Source organism: Rhinopithecus roxellana, chromosome 4 (genome assembly GCF_007565055.1).
Source record: "Rhinopithecus roxellana isolate Shanxi Qingling chromosome 4, ASM756505v1, whole genome shotgun sequence".
Taxonomy (NCBI): domain Eukaryota; kingdom Metazoa; phylum Chordata; class Mammalia; order Primates; family Cercopithecidae; genus Rhinopithecus; species Rhinopithecus roxellana.
In genome coordinates, this window is record NC_044552.1 from 159139548 (window position 1) to 159155885 (window position 16338).

Consider the following 16338-nt stretch of genomic DNA (forward strand, 5'->3'; position numbering starts at 1 on the left):
AATGTACTCCCTGATGACAATGTGACCCACAGTCCACGCAAGCTAACTTTTCACCCTCTCCATAATGGCCATTTAAAATCTACACCTTTCTCTTCATTTCTCCAGTTCTAACCCTACATATTAAAAAGGAGTTGCACTTCATCAGGATCTAATGACATCCTTCCTTTTCCTCTCCAACGTTTAGTTAATCCTACATTTCATTTCTTTCCTTCGTACTTCCCTTTGCCTTAAAAGTTAATGTTTGTTTGTGGGAATGTCAAGTGGTACAACCACGTTGGAACACAATTTGCTATTATTCAGCAAAGTGGATGGTGCACACACTCTAAGACCCAGAAATTCTTCCCTTAGGCACCCATCCTAGAAAAACTGCAGCAGGATGCACATTCAAGAATGTTCATAGCAGCACTGTTTAAAATAGCAAAACTAGAAATGTTCCAACTGTCTTTGAGAGAAGGGATAAAGTGGTCTTCCACTTATACAATGAGCGGACCAGACAGCAGTGAAGATAAGTAAATTTTATGCATGATGCTTCATGCATCAGTAGGAACGAATCTTAAAAATGTTGGATGAATCTTAACAAACGTTGATGGAAATAAGCAAATAGTAGAAGACCATTTATATAGTCCCAAGGTAAATAAAAGTTAGCAATAAATTGTTTAGGGAAACAAACTTACAGAGAAAAGCAAGGAAATGATAAATACAACATTTAGAATAGTGGTTCCATTGAAGGAGAAGGGTGTGGAGAGAATGAACTCACAAGGGCTTCCAAGCTGCAGGATGAGTAAGAGGGTTATTTCTCTCTGTCACACACACAATGTAAATGTGTGAGTGGGTGTGGATACACATACACATATCTATTCCTTTGTATGCCTCGTATTAAAAAAAATTCTCATGTTACCCTGAGCCCTGGGCCCACCTTCCTCAGTGCTTCCTCCCCAGTATTTTGACCCTCTGTAGGGCCTTGGGCTTGGACTCATCTTAGGTGGAGCACTTGCTCCTTCTGCCTCCCAGCTCCAATCAAACAGAAGACTCAACATGACAACCTTCGTTCTCTATAAGGACTCACCTGCATTTATCCAGGCTACCACTGATGGGAAGGTAAAATCCAGCAGGGATGTGCAGAAGGTGGTGCCAACCTTGCTGCAAGGGAACCTGCAAGGAGTGCCCATTTCTAATCTGTCTGCCCAGAGTGCAGATGCCTTTTGCTGAGTTGTACCCAGGAGCTGCAGACGGCAGTGCTGGCCTAGGTCTCCCACCCACAAGCCAACCCCAGGATTGCCTCCTGTTCACAAAAGTTTATCAGTTGTATTACTGCTGCTCCAATTACTACTGAGTGGTACCTCACTACTACTGACTTCCCCAAACCACCCCTTCTTCCTTCCTCATTCCTATAGAATAATTCCAGACCTACCCATTTCTCAGACACCCAGACTCCCAACCTTGGCATAATTCTCCACCTTCCCTATCCCCATTTTAAGAGTAAATTCAGAGTTTATTTTTCTGCTTTGCCCACAGTTAGGAGTTCCTGGTCTTGGTACCATGGCCTGAATTTAGACAAAAGATGACTTTTTATTGGATTTATTCTATTTCAGGAATGTTTATTCTAAAAGCTTTTCTTATACCCTACTCAAAAATTAAAATTGGTAAGTTAATTCAAAGGCAAGTGAATTGGCCGGGCGTGGTGGCTCAAGCCTGTAATCCCAGCACTTTGGGAGGCCGAGACGGGCGGATCACGAGGTCAGGAGATCGAGACCATCCTGGCTAACACGGTGAAACCCCGTCTCTACTAAAAAATACAAAAAACTAGCTGGGCGAGGTGGCGGGCACCTGTAGTCCAAGCTACTCGGGAGGCTGAGGCAGGAGAATGGCGTAAACCCGGGAGGCGGAGCTTGCAGTGAGCTGAGATCTGGCCACTGCACTCCAGCCTGGGTGACAGAGCGAGACTCCGTCTCAAACAAACAAAAAAAGGCAAGTGAATTCAGCTGTTCAACTTTTCTCCCCTATTTAGTAGATAACTTGTAAAAACCTGACAAACTGTCCTAAAGATCTGAGTCTAGGTAATTTGATTTTTCTTCAGAAATGTTTCACACCATCTGCATTGTAACATGGAAACAAAAGAGTAAATATCTCTTTTCACTTTAATGATCCTATTTTCATTTGCTCACTGAAGACATACTAAAGTGAAGGATTAGGAACAATGCTCAGAATCCTAAGGAAATTGAACACTCCAACAAAGGATTCTTAGCAAAGCAATTTTACTTCCGCGCATAGGGGTGCCTCCTTGGCCAGTCACCATGAGAACACACCTGAACAAAGGGGCACAAGAGCCTTTGTTCCCGAAGCAAGTCCTGCCCCTGTATCCTTTCCCCATTGGCTGGGGTCAGGTTGTACAATCTAAACTAAGCCCAGCTGGCTAAACATCCGATTTTTTTTAGATAAGGTGGGCATGTAAAAGAAAGTGGAGAGGAAGGGGAAGGGGTGTCTGTAATGAGCTAGGAAGTCAGTCCTCTTTCCAAATAAGGAAAGGAATGTGAGCTGGTACTGATAACACCTGGTACTGTGGCATGCCTGGGCATCTAACAAAGGCAAAAAGGCAAAAAGGAGAAAAAGGAGAAAAGGCTGAGGGTGGGGTACTATGAATTAAAGAATAAAAGATTGATCAGATTCTTTGAAGAGAAACCTCATTACATCCCACGGGATGAATGTGAAAAACAAAAACAAGAAAAGGAAGGACAGGTTTCCGCAGGTGGTGGCATACTGTAAAGCAAACCGGCTCCACGAGGAGCAAGACACTATGGTACAGTTACAGGGCTGGGCTGAGTGGATACCCTCAATGCAGGATTCTGAGTTCAGCAAGAAACAGAGAAACTGAAAGACAAGTCTGAAATGCCAGGTGAGTGACGGTGATTCCAAAGTGACAGGTGACAAGAACTGGACTCAGGGACCTGGTTGTGAGGAAAGAGAAAACACGGTAGGCCTTCAGAGCAAGGCATCTGAGGTGGCCAACTCCTCCAATGTGGGTGAAGAATGCTCTCAGTGATCACGAGATGGCGGTATGACGGAAAATATGAAAACCTGTCATTCACCATCTTGAATCTCAGCTGAGATGCTGAATGATGCTCAAGGGTTAAACATCCAGTGAATTACAGTTGCCTAAAATTTACATGCAAATTGGCCTCAGATATTCACTGATTTGGGCTTTAGACCCCAAAAGAAAAATGTTTTAATTATATTTCCAACAACAACAACAAAAAACAAATGCTAGGCTGTGTGCAGTGGTTCATGCCTGTAATCTCAGATCTTTCGAAGGCTGAAGTGGGAGGATGAATTGAGCCCAGGAGTTCAGGATCAGCCTGGGCAACATAGGGAGACACTGTTTCTACAAAAATAATAAAAAATATTAGCCAGGCACTGTGGCATGCACCTGTAGTCCCAGCTACTCGGGAGGCTGAGGTGGGAGGATCGCCCAGGAGGTTGAGGCTGCCATGAGCCATGACTGTGTCACTGCACTCCAGCCTGGTTGACAAAGTGAGACTGTGTCTCAAAAAACAAACAAAGAAACAAAAACAACAAATGCTTTTTTCTGAATGAACACATTTTGCTCTGTTGGTTCTGAAACAAGCCAAGAACACTATATAGTATTTGTTGTTATATATTAAACAGTATCATCTAGAAAACATAGAAGCCTAATTATATTTTCTTCTTGGCCACTGTAAAAATGGAATACTGTAAAGACATATGATTGGCTAGTTAGCCAATATTTATTCATACCAAATATAAGAAAACAGAATAAATATTATGGTAACTGTCAAAAGTTTTTTGTCCTACCAGTTCATGGGCCATATATAAAAAAAAACACTCCTGACATTTTACCAGTGAGGCCTTCCCATACCTAACACCTCTGTGGTCACCCTAACGACTTCTAAACTTCACAAGTGGGTTTTATAAGTTACTTTATTTTCAATACCTGAGGGCTGTTCAAACTTTTTCCCATTATCAAATTTACTTTATTTGCACAAGCGGCACCTTGATGTATATCAAACTCTCTTGTAAAAGAAAAAAAAATGTTTTTTCCCTCATCCGGCAACAGTAGAATGGGCAAAGTGGCAGGTACTCCAGCTTTTTTTTTTTTAATTACATTTCCCCCACTCCTACTCTTTAGAATATTCTAAAGATGGACAAAATCCTCCCCCCACACAAAGGTTTTGTCTTCAGTTACCATAGCATTATGTATGTTGACACACAGCAACAGAAAAAATAACACGGACAGGAGCCTTCCCTCTCGCCATTCTTCTACCCTGTGTATGAATCCACTCTGCGTCAAAGTTGGGAATTAGTCCATCCTTGGCCAGTACTGACCAAAGAAAGGGGGCACAACAAGTATAAGTTGGTAAATGATGATGATTTTCTTCCCTCACTGGCATCTCTTCATCTAACTCCTGTTGGGGACTTCACGGCACTTTGTGCCTCCACTTCAGACACTCTTTGCAGTTGCATCTTACTCTTGATGACCGTCAGCTTCTCCTGTGGCCTAGCTCTTTGGTGAGACGGTCAGGACTTCCTCAAGCCCCGAGGCCCTCATACTCTCCACCACATGATGCTGCCTCATGCTGCACCCTGAAGCCATCCCACTTTCTCATGGCAGCCTTATTTGGAGGGACTATGCAAATGCATAAATTGTTGTCTTATCCCTTCTGTTAGCATCACTGATCCACCCAGCATCTCACTTTCTTTCACTTTACACTCTGACTATATTCAATAGTGACACATTTCACAACTTAATGAACACCCCTAGATCTTCCGAGAAGCCACGATGTTCATCCAACAGTGGGAACTGCTCTCCGCAGATCACACATGCCCACAAAGGAGGATCAGTCTTCAGTAGAGGTGAATCCTTAACCCTCATAACCCTAGTAAGGTTAGTACTCCTCACCTGAATGCAAGATTCCAGTCCCTCCTCGAAAAAAAATCACCCATGGGCTATTATTTGGGTATGTTACAGGAAGTGGAACTCAAGATTTAAAGCTACTGACATCAATGAGGACATCCAGGCACCTCTCCACTCAAAGCAGTGACTAAGCACCCTACCAACTTTCCCTTCCCATGGTACTGCTCCATCTCAGGGCATTTTCACAAGACTATTAGAGTGATAGATCACAAATGCAGAACACCTTGATGTCAGCAAAGCACCTGATAGTCACTCAAAAACATATCTAAGCAAGATGGGAAACCCTGGGTCAAGTGATAATTCACTTTAGTGGCCTCAGTGACTGAATGGCCATACCCAAAGGCACTAACATCACGGAAGAACAACAATGACCTGGAGAGAGGTCCTTGGAACAGGGCTTTGCACATTTGTCTCTGGTCAATGTTTTCATCAAGATGTGCTTATAGAGGTCACAAATAATTCACAGCTGAAAGGAGATAGTTAATTGGAAGACAGAATAGAGATTTTAAAAGACTTAAATAGGCTAGAATGACAGCCACAACTGACCAAAAGAACACCATCTTCCTTTCCAAATTAACAGATAAAATCTTGCTTTCAATCGTAAATAATCTATTGTATGTGTGGATAGGGTGGAGTTATCACTTGCCTCACGTTCAGTTGTTTACTCAATGGAAACAACTCACCCTGTTTACAAGTTCTGCCAGTGATCCTGTTCCCAGACTCTGGATGGGTAAGGCTTCCAGCCACAGACATTCAGAATCATATCAATTTTACAATTCTGACTTCAGACCAGGGCTTCCTTTTACTCTGGGCTCAAGCGTCTGTCTTGGGGCCTACCCCATTTCAGTAGTTGACTGTATAACTCATTCTTTTGGACTCAGCTCTTTGCATTAGCTTCTGAACTGAAGTCCCTGCACATCTGCATGCCTCTCACCTGGCTCCATGACATGCCCAGCCACACATTTCTGCTGCCAAACATCTGTCCATCTGGACAGCCACCTATAGAAGAGTTTCCTCTGTACTATGTCTTACCAGATTATCCAAACTGCCTTCTGTTTACTTTGCTGCTGGTACCATTCCCATGAGCATGCCCCAGCTCATAGATCTGTTTGTTCTCTGGATCCCTATCTGGTCTATATTCTGGATCCCAAGCTATCCCATCCGGCTACTGACAGAAATCCAGATCTTCTATGCAGCATGGGGAACGGAGATGAGTTTAAAGCAATTCATACTTAAGAAGTCCTAAGGATTTTTATCACACATATGCTCAATGCAAGCTGAAGATATGATAAAGTGACTCAATGAGAGATGTAATATTGGTCTGCATCAGTATAGCCTGTACTGATGCAGAAAATGTGCATCTAAGGAGACCTGATAGTAACCCCTTACTCTACACTGGTCAAACCATCTTGTAAGTACTGTGTTCATGTACAAGTGCCATGTTTTCAAAAAGATGGTGATATAAAGGGAATATATCCAGGAGGAAGTGACCAGAATGATGGAATTCCTGACACCAGCTAATGCAAGAAAGTTACATGAACTAGGGCTCTTGGACTAGGAAAAAAGGATTTTTCAGGGATTGGGTTTTCAGGTACTGAAGGGCTCTCAAATGAAAGATGACCTAGAGGCTTGTATCACAAGAGACAGCTTGGGGGTCTGCAGGAATAAAGCGGAAGAGGTGGGCTAGTGTAATAAGTGCTTGTCCCATCTGCGCTCTACACTTGGGTGACCCTACATCTCTAGCCCCAGTTTCCCCCAAAGACTGAGAGGGTATGATTTCCAAGGCCTCTTTCCAGCTTTCAGAGCCCGTAATTCCTCTTCTTTACATAAATCTCAATCTGCAAAAGAAGACAGGCATGGCCTTGCCTGCTCTGGGGACTGGGAGAAGAGACTAGTTCTTAGATCTTCCTTCCAAGGAAGGAAGATTCCTTGATTTAGTTCTAAGAACTAGTTCCTCGACTAGTTCTTAGATTTCCTTCCAAGAAAATTAAACTGACTGACGTAATGAGTGAAACAAGGGGTTGCAAGGTTTATGTTTTGACAAATGAAAACTACAGAAATTCCCAAATTGAAGTATGTTAGGCGGAAAATGCCCCCGCAAAGGTATTTACTTCCTCATTCCTGTGACCTGCAAATATTACCTTACATGGCAAAGATGTGATAAAGTTAAGGATTTGAGAGGAAGAGCTTATTCTGGATTATGCAGCAGACTCTAAAAGCCATCCCAGGTATCCTTATAAGAAGGCTGCAGAGGGAGACACACAGAGGAGAAGGCAATGTGAGGGCAGAGGCAAAGACCGGAGTGACGTAGCCACAAGTCAACGAACACCTGCAGCCACCAGAAGCTGGGAAGACAGGAAACAGTTTCTCTAGAAGCTGGGAAGACAGGAAACAGTTTCTCTCCATCTCTGAAGGTATCATGGCCGTGCTGATACCTTGCTCTTGGAATTCTGGCCTCTTAAATTTTGGGGAATAAATCTCTGTTGTTTTTAGCCATCAAGTTTGTGGTAATTTGTGACAGCAGGCACAGCAAGCTAATAAAGAAGGTTTTCTGCTTAAATTAAATTTTGTTGTGGGCTAAAAGTGGGCAGTAATAACCTTTAAAGGAAAAGCTTAAATTTTTATGTATTTTTACAGCCTATACAACACCAGTCTTAGAAAACTGCAGCTCTGCTCTTAAAAGTATTTAGGAGCACTGACAAAAGCATCTTTTCAGCCATTCTTCACACATATTTTATTAATAATCTTTCCTTCACATGCAATTTCAGCAGATAATTAAGTCTATGCAAGGCAGACAACCAAATGATTCCAACTTCTACACAGCAGGCCTGGCTGCAGTGAAACAAATTATGCAGTATCTCATGGCTACCGGAGAAAACCTCCGTGTAAAAACAAATGGTACAAAGTATGTAGGTGAGAGCTCGTCTTGTCTCTCCATTGTAACGTGGGCAGCATTTCTCCCCACTCTCTCCTGGCAACATCCAGCTTTTGTCACAGGGAATGATGAATGCTACTCAGATGAAGAATATAAGAAAATGATCCCCAAGTCTGGGAACCAGCAGTGGAAAGAAAATGAGTGTCTCATGGGCTTCCCCGGCTCCCACTGCCTGCAGAATGCCACCCCTGGAAGTCATTTTCACGTTTTCACAGGGCGACCACCTTGCAGGGCCAGGTCAGGTTAAAGTGGTGATTCTCTTTTCAAGGTTTCCAATTGTTCCTTGATAAAAACATCATTACTACTTTTACAACCACAAATAAGGGAGAAAGACCTTTTAAATTCAGTGAAGAGAAAATGAAAGATGGCTATAAAATTACCAGTTAAATTACATGAGGCTGATAATGATGGCTTCAGGACAAGAGAGCATCCACACTGGAGGAGAAAGAGAAGGGTGCTTCAAGTCTGAGACATACTTTTGGATCTTGCTGCTTCCTAGATGTTAGTCCTTGGGCAATTCAGTCCCCTTCTGTTGAGCTTTATTTTCCTCACACACAACATGCGGCAACTGAATAAGATAACATGTGGCCTTAAACAGTGGTTGGCCTACCAGTGTTCATTAATGTGTAAAGAATGAATGAATTGTTCTATATCCAGGACTAAACAAGAAACCCTCAATTTTTCAACTCTTCCCCTGAATCACAATGAAAATACTATTATCTGCAGTTGTTCTAGATCAGTTATCAATATCCTTCTAAATTTAGAATGTCTAGGAAGAGGGATTTTTTTTTTTTTTGAAATTCCAATTGGCAAAGGGCATATTTTTTCTTCTTAGATAGCACCACTTAGTTTTACAATCCAGGGATTTACGTAAAAGAAAGCTGGTCAATTATTACGGATGATACATAACAACAATTTTTGGGCCAAGACTAACAATGACTGCCTTTGAGTCTAAAACAGAATTCTAAGGATGTCCCTTCCTCCTAAATACACCCCCCCCCTCCACACACACACCCCATGCATGCATTCCTGCTCTTTCTCTCCCTGCCCCCAAGTCAAAGCCATTTCCTTTTCCTGGTCACCAGTCACCAGGAAAGTGGGTTGTGTCAAACATGACCCTTACTCAATTACACACTGAGGCTGGGTCATTCCACTGCCCGATCACCAGCAGAGTGGGTCAATCTGTTTGTGAGGCTGAGAAAGGTAAATGAAGAATGTAAGCCACTTTGGCCTCCTATAGTTTCTGAGGCTGGCAGCCTGCAGCGCATGTATCAGGGAGGGCCTGAGGAACAATTCCCGTCTGCACATGGGAGCTGCCCTGTCCAGTGTCCATGGGTTCAGAGGCACCAGACGCACCTGAGTCCTGCCCCTGCAACACACCCATGCCCACTCAGGAAGCAATGGCTCCCACAGATGGCAGGGAGTTTTGGCTTATGCTGTTCTTCCCTTCCTCTTCTTCACTCTCTCCCTCACCTCCCTAAAGCAACCAGCACACGCATTGGGGCAGTACACCCCAAAGCCAATGTCCCCCTATTCACATTGGAGACACATCCTCATGTCACCCCAGCAACTAGCACTGTGAAGCCTTTGGATACCCCACATAAACACTGCTGGCCTCTGACCCCAGAAATCTTATTCTTCCCACAAAAGAAAAAACTTATATGAATTAATTTTCCCACCTCTTAACCAGCTGCACAAAAATCATGTGGACATGGCTTTAAAGCTGGATTCCTGATGCGGCCTCAGATTTCTAACCCTCGATTACTTAGAACTAGATTTTCCCCCCACAAGACAATTATCCCCACACCAAGAATCTAGGATTTTTTTGTCATTTCTCTTGGGACTTATTAAAACCAAAGAAACACTGAAAAATGGAGCAACTTCCATGTACATTCTACATTAACAGACCAACACGTTTCAAAGAATTCACTCAGAGGAAAAAAAACAATTCTAAGGCAGGAGGTAATTTTTCTTTTTACTTTTCTTTTTGAATGACAATTTTTGTTTTGGAAGGCCTCTGTGTCTATCAGATAGGCAGTAGTGTTTGTGGCCATATCTGTGGCCTGAATGCAGCTGTCTAAACCCTGCAAACAGTTGGAATGACAGTATAGGAATTCTCAGTCTCACTGAAACTGCAGCAATGGCAGGGGCCTCTCTCATGGCAGGCACTGAAAAACCTTTAATCACACCAGACAAAGGTCATCCAGGATGCATGGAAACCAAACCTCTCTCCTCAGCCCTTTGAGAGTAGTTAAAGTAGATATTATTTTAATCAAATCCTTTTAAATCACTAAATAGGATGACTCCATTTAATCAGCTTTTTACACAAAAAGCACGTTTTTGTTCTGATATAACTTGATTACATATTTTTCAATTTCTAAATGAGTATGGGTTTCACTTTTTAAAAATACACTTTATACATTTAAAGCAATGATATCTGGAAACCAAGCTCAGAACTGTAACCCTCAAGAATTCTAAAAGATTCTGTGGAAAAAAAAAAATATTTGCTTTAATGTTTCCCTTGTGCACTACTGCTGCTCCCTCTTTTATCTTTGAACTCTCGTTGCTCACCCAGATGAGTTCGATTTTAAGAATTATCTGTTCATTTGTCTGCTTGCAACTTTATACTTTTGGGGAGAAAGTCAAGGAATGATGGTCTTATCGCCACATAATGCTATCAACAAGCATGGTTTCCACTCATTCATGCCTGTTCAATTTTTTAAGAGGGCCTATTATGGGTCAGGCACTAGGCTTGGCACAGATAAGGATTCTGAGCTGACAAAGCCTGCAGTTCCACAGTGAACACTGCTGTTAGACAGTCACTGCACGGATAACTACGCAACCACAATGACAGCTTTGAAGTGGCCGTGGCAATAGGGGAACCCCATCCAGCCTGGGCCTTTAGGGGAGTGTCAAGGAAGAGCTCTCTATAAAGTAACAAACATCACTTTCTTAGAACTTACAAAACTTTTTAAAAAATAAGGCACACAAACATATTGTCTCAAATATTATATAAACTCCAAAGTAAGGTGGGGTATGGGAAGGGGAAAGTTCTGGGCCCAGACAGACCTGAGTAGAATCCTTACTATAACTACAGCACCTTGAGCCACTCATGGCTCCCTCACAGGACTGCTGTCAAGGAAAAATGTAATGTAGATGATATAAAGCGCCCTGCAGAGCGGAAGTTCAATAAACCATAGATATTAATTGATGCAGAATTTATGCTAACTTGTCTTTGAGCTTTAACATGTCAAAATAAAGCTATTTTTCCACTTCTGTCTTTATAAAAACATTCAACTAAAAGAGGAAACTTAAAAATCCATGTGAAGAACAGACACTGTAACTTCGGCAATTTTTCTCAACTGGGGTTGGCCAACAGTTATCATTTACTTATACGATAGACGCACATCCTATATTAGATTCCTCTGGATACGTAAACACAGACAAAAAGAACAGGTGATAGATCTGTGTTCAACAGTGTTCTACCAGCAACAGAAAAAGGTTCTGAAAGTGGAACTTCCGGAACAGAGCTTTTAAAACAGAAAACTCCCCTAAGGCAATGATTGTTTTTCAGGTCATTAACTACTTGACTGAGGAGAGGGTGCAGGCAGAGCCCTTCAGAGGTACCTCAGACTCACTCCGTTAGAGCAGCATTTCTACCCATTTAGCTTCTCTTACTCTGGGTTCCCTGTGCACTTACAGACACCCACACCACGGGATCAGTCACCCGTGTTCACTCTTTTGTCAGACACTCATTGCTCCTTCAGTCCCAGTCCATAACTGGCCTTATCTGGCATTCTTTAGACTGGTAGCCAACAGCCCTTTTTCCATTTTAATTCAAGACTCAAGTCAGAAAACAAAAAAAAAAAAATGTATTTGGTTTGTGTTTTTCAATTTAAAAGCGAGTAATTTTACTTGGTCCTGGGAAAGGGACCACTTTACTGACAAGATAAATGAGACTTGGGGAGGAGAAATGATTTGCCTAAGGTCTAACAGCAAGTTAACAGCAGAAGTGAAGCAAAATTGAACACATTCCATTCAGCGCCCCCACACCCCCACTAACTGAGCCCTGCTGTTCGCCCGGCATGGGGCCAGGACTGGGAACCCAGATGAACGGACTTCCCCCTCCTGTGGCTGCAGGATTCACTGCCTGAGTTGGACAGGCAGGGCAAGTCCTGCAGTCTGGGGCAAACGCCAGGCATTTCTTTGGGCTCCCCGGCACAATACTGCCCAGAGGGGGCTCCTGGCACCCACAGGCTCTTGTGACCTGGCCTAGTCTAGAAGGGTCACAGTATACCAGTCTCCCATAGGGAACAGCCTTTGCCAATCCCTGGCTTCCACAGTCAAAACCTGAGTGCATGCGGATTCTAAAAAGGCTCCTTCTGCCTTGTCCTAACTAGAGCTGTGTTATTTCCCCAAGTTCCCCTGGTTTGTAAGAGCTGAAAAGCCCACGGCTAGCAGTAGATCACAGGCCACCCTGCAGAAGCTAGGTGCCTGCGTGGGGTCAAAGGTCAGGAGTTACTCACAATTGTTCTGGAACAATGTTTCAGATAGTATACTTCCCTAACTTAGAGACAAAAGCCATTCAGAATGGCTCTAGTTCAGGAAGAAAAGCCTCTCTTGCACTCAAATCAAGATGAGAAATAACCCCAAGTCATTCTCAGATGATGAAGGGGCAGCACCCAAGCGGCCAGGGAACTGAAGAACATAACCCAGAACAGCTGAAAAGTCATACCCAAGGCAATGTGGCTGGGCAGAGTAGTGGGGGCCGAAAAGGACACCTGGGAGGCTAGCGAGAACTGTGATGTCCAGCCTTTCAGTGGGGGAACTCAAGGTGCCTGGGAGACAGAAAGAAGTACAGACAGAGAAGGCTCAGCAAACGTTCAGAGAAATAATGCATTCACAGCTCCTTCTCACACCCTCCCCCCCCCATCATGGAGTTTTTCCGGATAGCTCAGCCTCAGTCAGAGATTCCGAGCCCCTTCTACACAGCTCTCAGACTGTACCATAATTACCTGAGTACTTGTCGGTCACATTCACTTTTGTCTAAACAGAGTCCAGCATGATGTCTAACACCCAGTAGGAACCAAAAAAATGTTACGTTAATGAAAGAATGACCTGCTACACAGTGGCTGCAATTCAAAGATAAGGCTCAGGCAGAGGTGAGCAGCAGCCATCTGACAGAGGAGGAAAAACAACAATGAATGGACTGAAGATGACCTTCTTGACCAGCCTGAGCATAGGCGCTCCCTATTCCTCCCCAGCCCGAAGGCTCCTCAGCCATGGGACAGCTGTTCCATTCTATTTCTGGGGTGGGAGCCATAACTTATAGTCAAAACATATGTTCCCATAAATTACCAGAATTGAGTGTTACAACTAAGGGAAGGGAGAAAATAGTGGGTCCACTAAGGGAGGTAAGATTTTCTTTCTATTTCACATACCAGTTCCATCTCCAACTCGACCTCTCTCTTAGAAATCTATGGACTCAGAATTACAATCCCAAATTAAAAGTGGACTTCATCCTGGGTTCTGACAGGAAGCCCTTTATAATTCACAAGGCACATGCTCTCAGTGCAAAACTTGCCAACTTACTTTTTCCACGTCTAGATCAGCATCCTGCTTCTTCAAAAAAACTGCAGAAGAAGAAAAAAAATAGTGAGACATCAAAAGAGAACCAAGTACTCTCTGCCTCCAAACCACCCACAAAGCACCACCATAGAATTTCCATTTGTTACAGACAATCAATTTGCCCACAAATTTTTTTATCATTCACACAATTGTTGCTAAGTCACAGTTGCCACAAACACCTGTCTGAAACTGCAAAGACCTGGCCTTGTACCACCAAAAGAAGCCAGCATGAGATTTCAACTTTCTGGAACTAGGAAAGACTAAGGATGGAGGCCTTGTGTGTACACACACACACACACACACACACACACAAACACACTTCACTTTTTCAGAGTCTCTACAAGTTGTCAGTGGTTGGGGCACAATTAAAACTGAGTCTTCCAAGGTCTTACTTAATTTACCTCTTGGATTAAAACACCCCCGGCACCCAGCCCATACCTTCCCCCTTCCTATCTGACTGTGGGTGGGCCCCACTGTCAAAAAAGCCTTTTGGAGATGGCCGCTGGTTCCCATCAGCTGGGGTTCCTCTCTGTAGGAGGTTTGCCCACCCAGCAGCCTGCATCAACTTGTCTATGGAACTCCAGCCCCGGGACTACCTTAGAACCTTGTGCCAAGCCCCTGGCAAGACTGAGTACTGGTTCTGATGACACCCATGCACGCTTCACATTAATCTTTAAAGTGCCAGGAGCAGGATGGCAGCTTTCCAGTTTGCTCACATGCTGTGCCTACAACTGGCCAATATTATGGTACTTCATTTATTATCTGCAATTTTAGCTGTTTGAATAAAGCTGCAGTTTTAATAAAGTGTCTAAAGAGAACAATAAAGATACTTGAATGGAATTACATTTATAACAATATGTTAGGGCAGAGAGTTTTGAGTTAAGAAACATGAAAAAAAGGCAGAAACAATTTTTTCTATCTTAGTAGAGACTCTTAAGCTTCTCAATGTGACTCTCAGTATCTTTCTTCCTGATCCACGATTTAAAACACCCCCATCATAAATTACTATTCGTATCAAAACCATCTCCCCCTCACACACACACACAAGAATTTTTGCACTATTTGTAAAGATGTATAATTAACAGTAATATCTTTGTTTTGTTTAGTCAAAGATGACTCAGAATGAAGGAAAGAAAAAATGACCATGAGGAAGGGAATTTGAAACTCATATATTGTTCTCTGCAGATGGGCATTCAAATCATGAACTCACTGGAGACGAGCAAGAGAACCACCACGGAGGTGAGAGAGAATGTGCTAATCAGCATGTCACTGCAGCTCATGCCTTAGCAACCCATATCATCCCGGCTCTTCCTGGGTTCTGAGACATGCTGTCCTGTTCTACAGAGAAACCACCAGGCAATAGATGCCTTTTCTTTTGGCTAACCCGCTAAGGATCTAGGCACTGCTGAGCTGTATAAAATGAGAATTATTTGTCCAGAAATTTTAACTTGCTTCCCTATAATCAGAAGAGAATAAATCAATACGATGAGAACTCTTCACAAAAGGGAACATATATAGAGTGGAACTTTGCCTGCCACTCTTGAACACTTCCGCAGAGGCTCAGAAAAGTTGTTGCTCTGATGTATAGGTCACAATAAGATTTCTATTTACAAGGTGAAAGATTCTTTCATCAGCCTTAGAAAGACCACTTAGAAAATCATTACCATTTCTAAGGTAGGGAAGAAACTTGAATACCCTTCTTTCAAGCATACTGTGTAATACCAACAACATAGGATGCCCAACTCACAACAGATTCTGAAAGAATGAGCCTTCACGCTACAGCACTTTAGCAACCAGTACCAATAGGAAAACAGAAAACCCATTTGAAGCTGCTGACTCACTACTGCATAGGGAGTGTTATCCATCCATACGTATATACGGCATCATCCGATTTCTTTTTCAGGCTTATGAAACAGATGGAGTTAACTAACAAAAACAGTATATACACCCATCATTCTGCAGCCATAAACCAAAAGGAGGACACCACAGCTTTAACTCTGAGGACTCCAAGCAAGATACTGAAATATTTTTAGGCAGCAGCTCCACTGTTTCAAAGATGATAAGGATGGACGCAAAATAGAATTGCTATCTAGAATAAAGAGTGGCATTTGCTTTTCAGACCACGTATATCTTTCTTAAGGCTGTCTTTCTGAAAAGTTGAGAATAAGGAAATGTTTATTCACAAATGTTTAAGTGAAATAGAGATACTTTTTATTTCAAAGACTCCTATTTTCTTAAAAATCATTTTTTAAAACTGACCAATTATCTTCCTAATTTATCTTTATTCTAAATCTGATTTTTTGAAGATGCAAGTTTTAGGTTTCCAAGACCAAGGGAAGATAGGCTTCTCCCACCCCCACCCCCTCCCCTGTGTGTGTGTGCACATATGTATAGATACTATATTGATATGCATATGTAGTTACACAGATATTTTAAACAGTTGTCTATCCATTCAATTGTGGGCTTTGGGCATTAGGGCATTTTCCATGCTTTTATTCTTCTTGCTGAAGCACTGCTGATGTTTTGTTTGAGAAACATAACTGAAGTGACCCAGATAGCCCAGTGGAAAAGGCTGATCCACTGTTGCAAATGTGTGGTCAAATGTAGGAATGGAAGCCAAAGGACAAGACCTTGACCCTTGACCAAAATGAACTACTTCCAACTGTCTAGATCAGACCAATCCTCCAACGTTGGGTGAACACACAGATAATAAATAAAATTGAGCAATCCTCAACCCTGAGTTCTCTCTCGATAAAGTCATCCCTCCATCTCCGTCACCTCCCTGCACTGTTTCCAAATGCTCACAGACATCTCCCTATGAGCCTCA

The 16338-nt window shown here is 42.8% G+C and overlaps 1 protein-coding gene across 4 annotated transcripts in view; it reads right to left on the bottom strand.

Moving 5' to 3' along the window:
• FYN (FYN proto-oncogene, Src family tyrosine kinase) overlaps positions 1–16338 on the bottom strand; it is a 209809-nt gene that overhangs the window by 169041 nt on the left and 24430 nt on the right. For 3 of the 4 annotated variants that reach the window (XM_030928135.1, XM_030928134.1, XM_030928131.1), the window contains exon 2: positions 13476–13516. The exons of the other annotated variant lie outside the window; for it this stretch is intronic. The gene's annotated coding sequence lies outside the window, so the exon portion shown is untranslated. The remainder of the gene's footprint in view (positions 1–13475; positions 13517–16338) is intronic. 4 annotated transcript variants of the gene reach the window in all.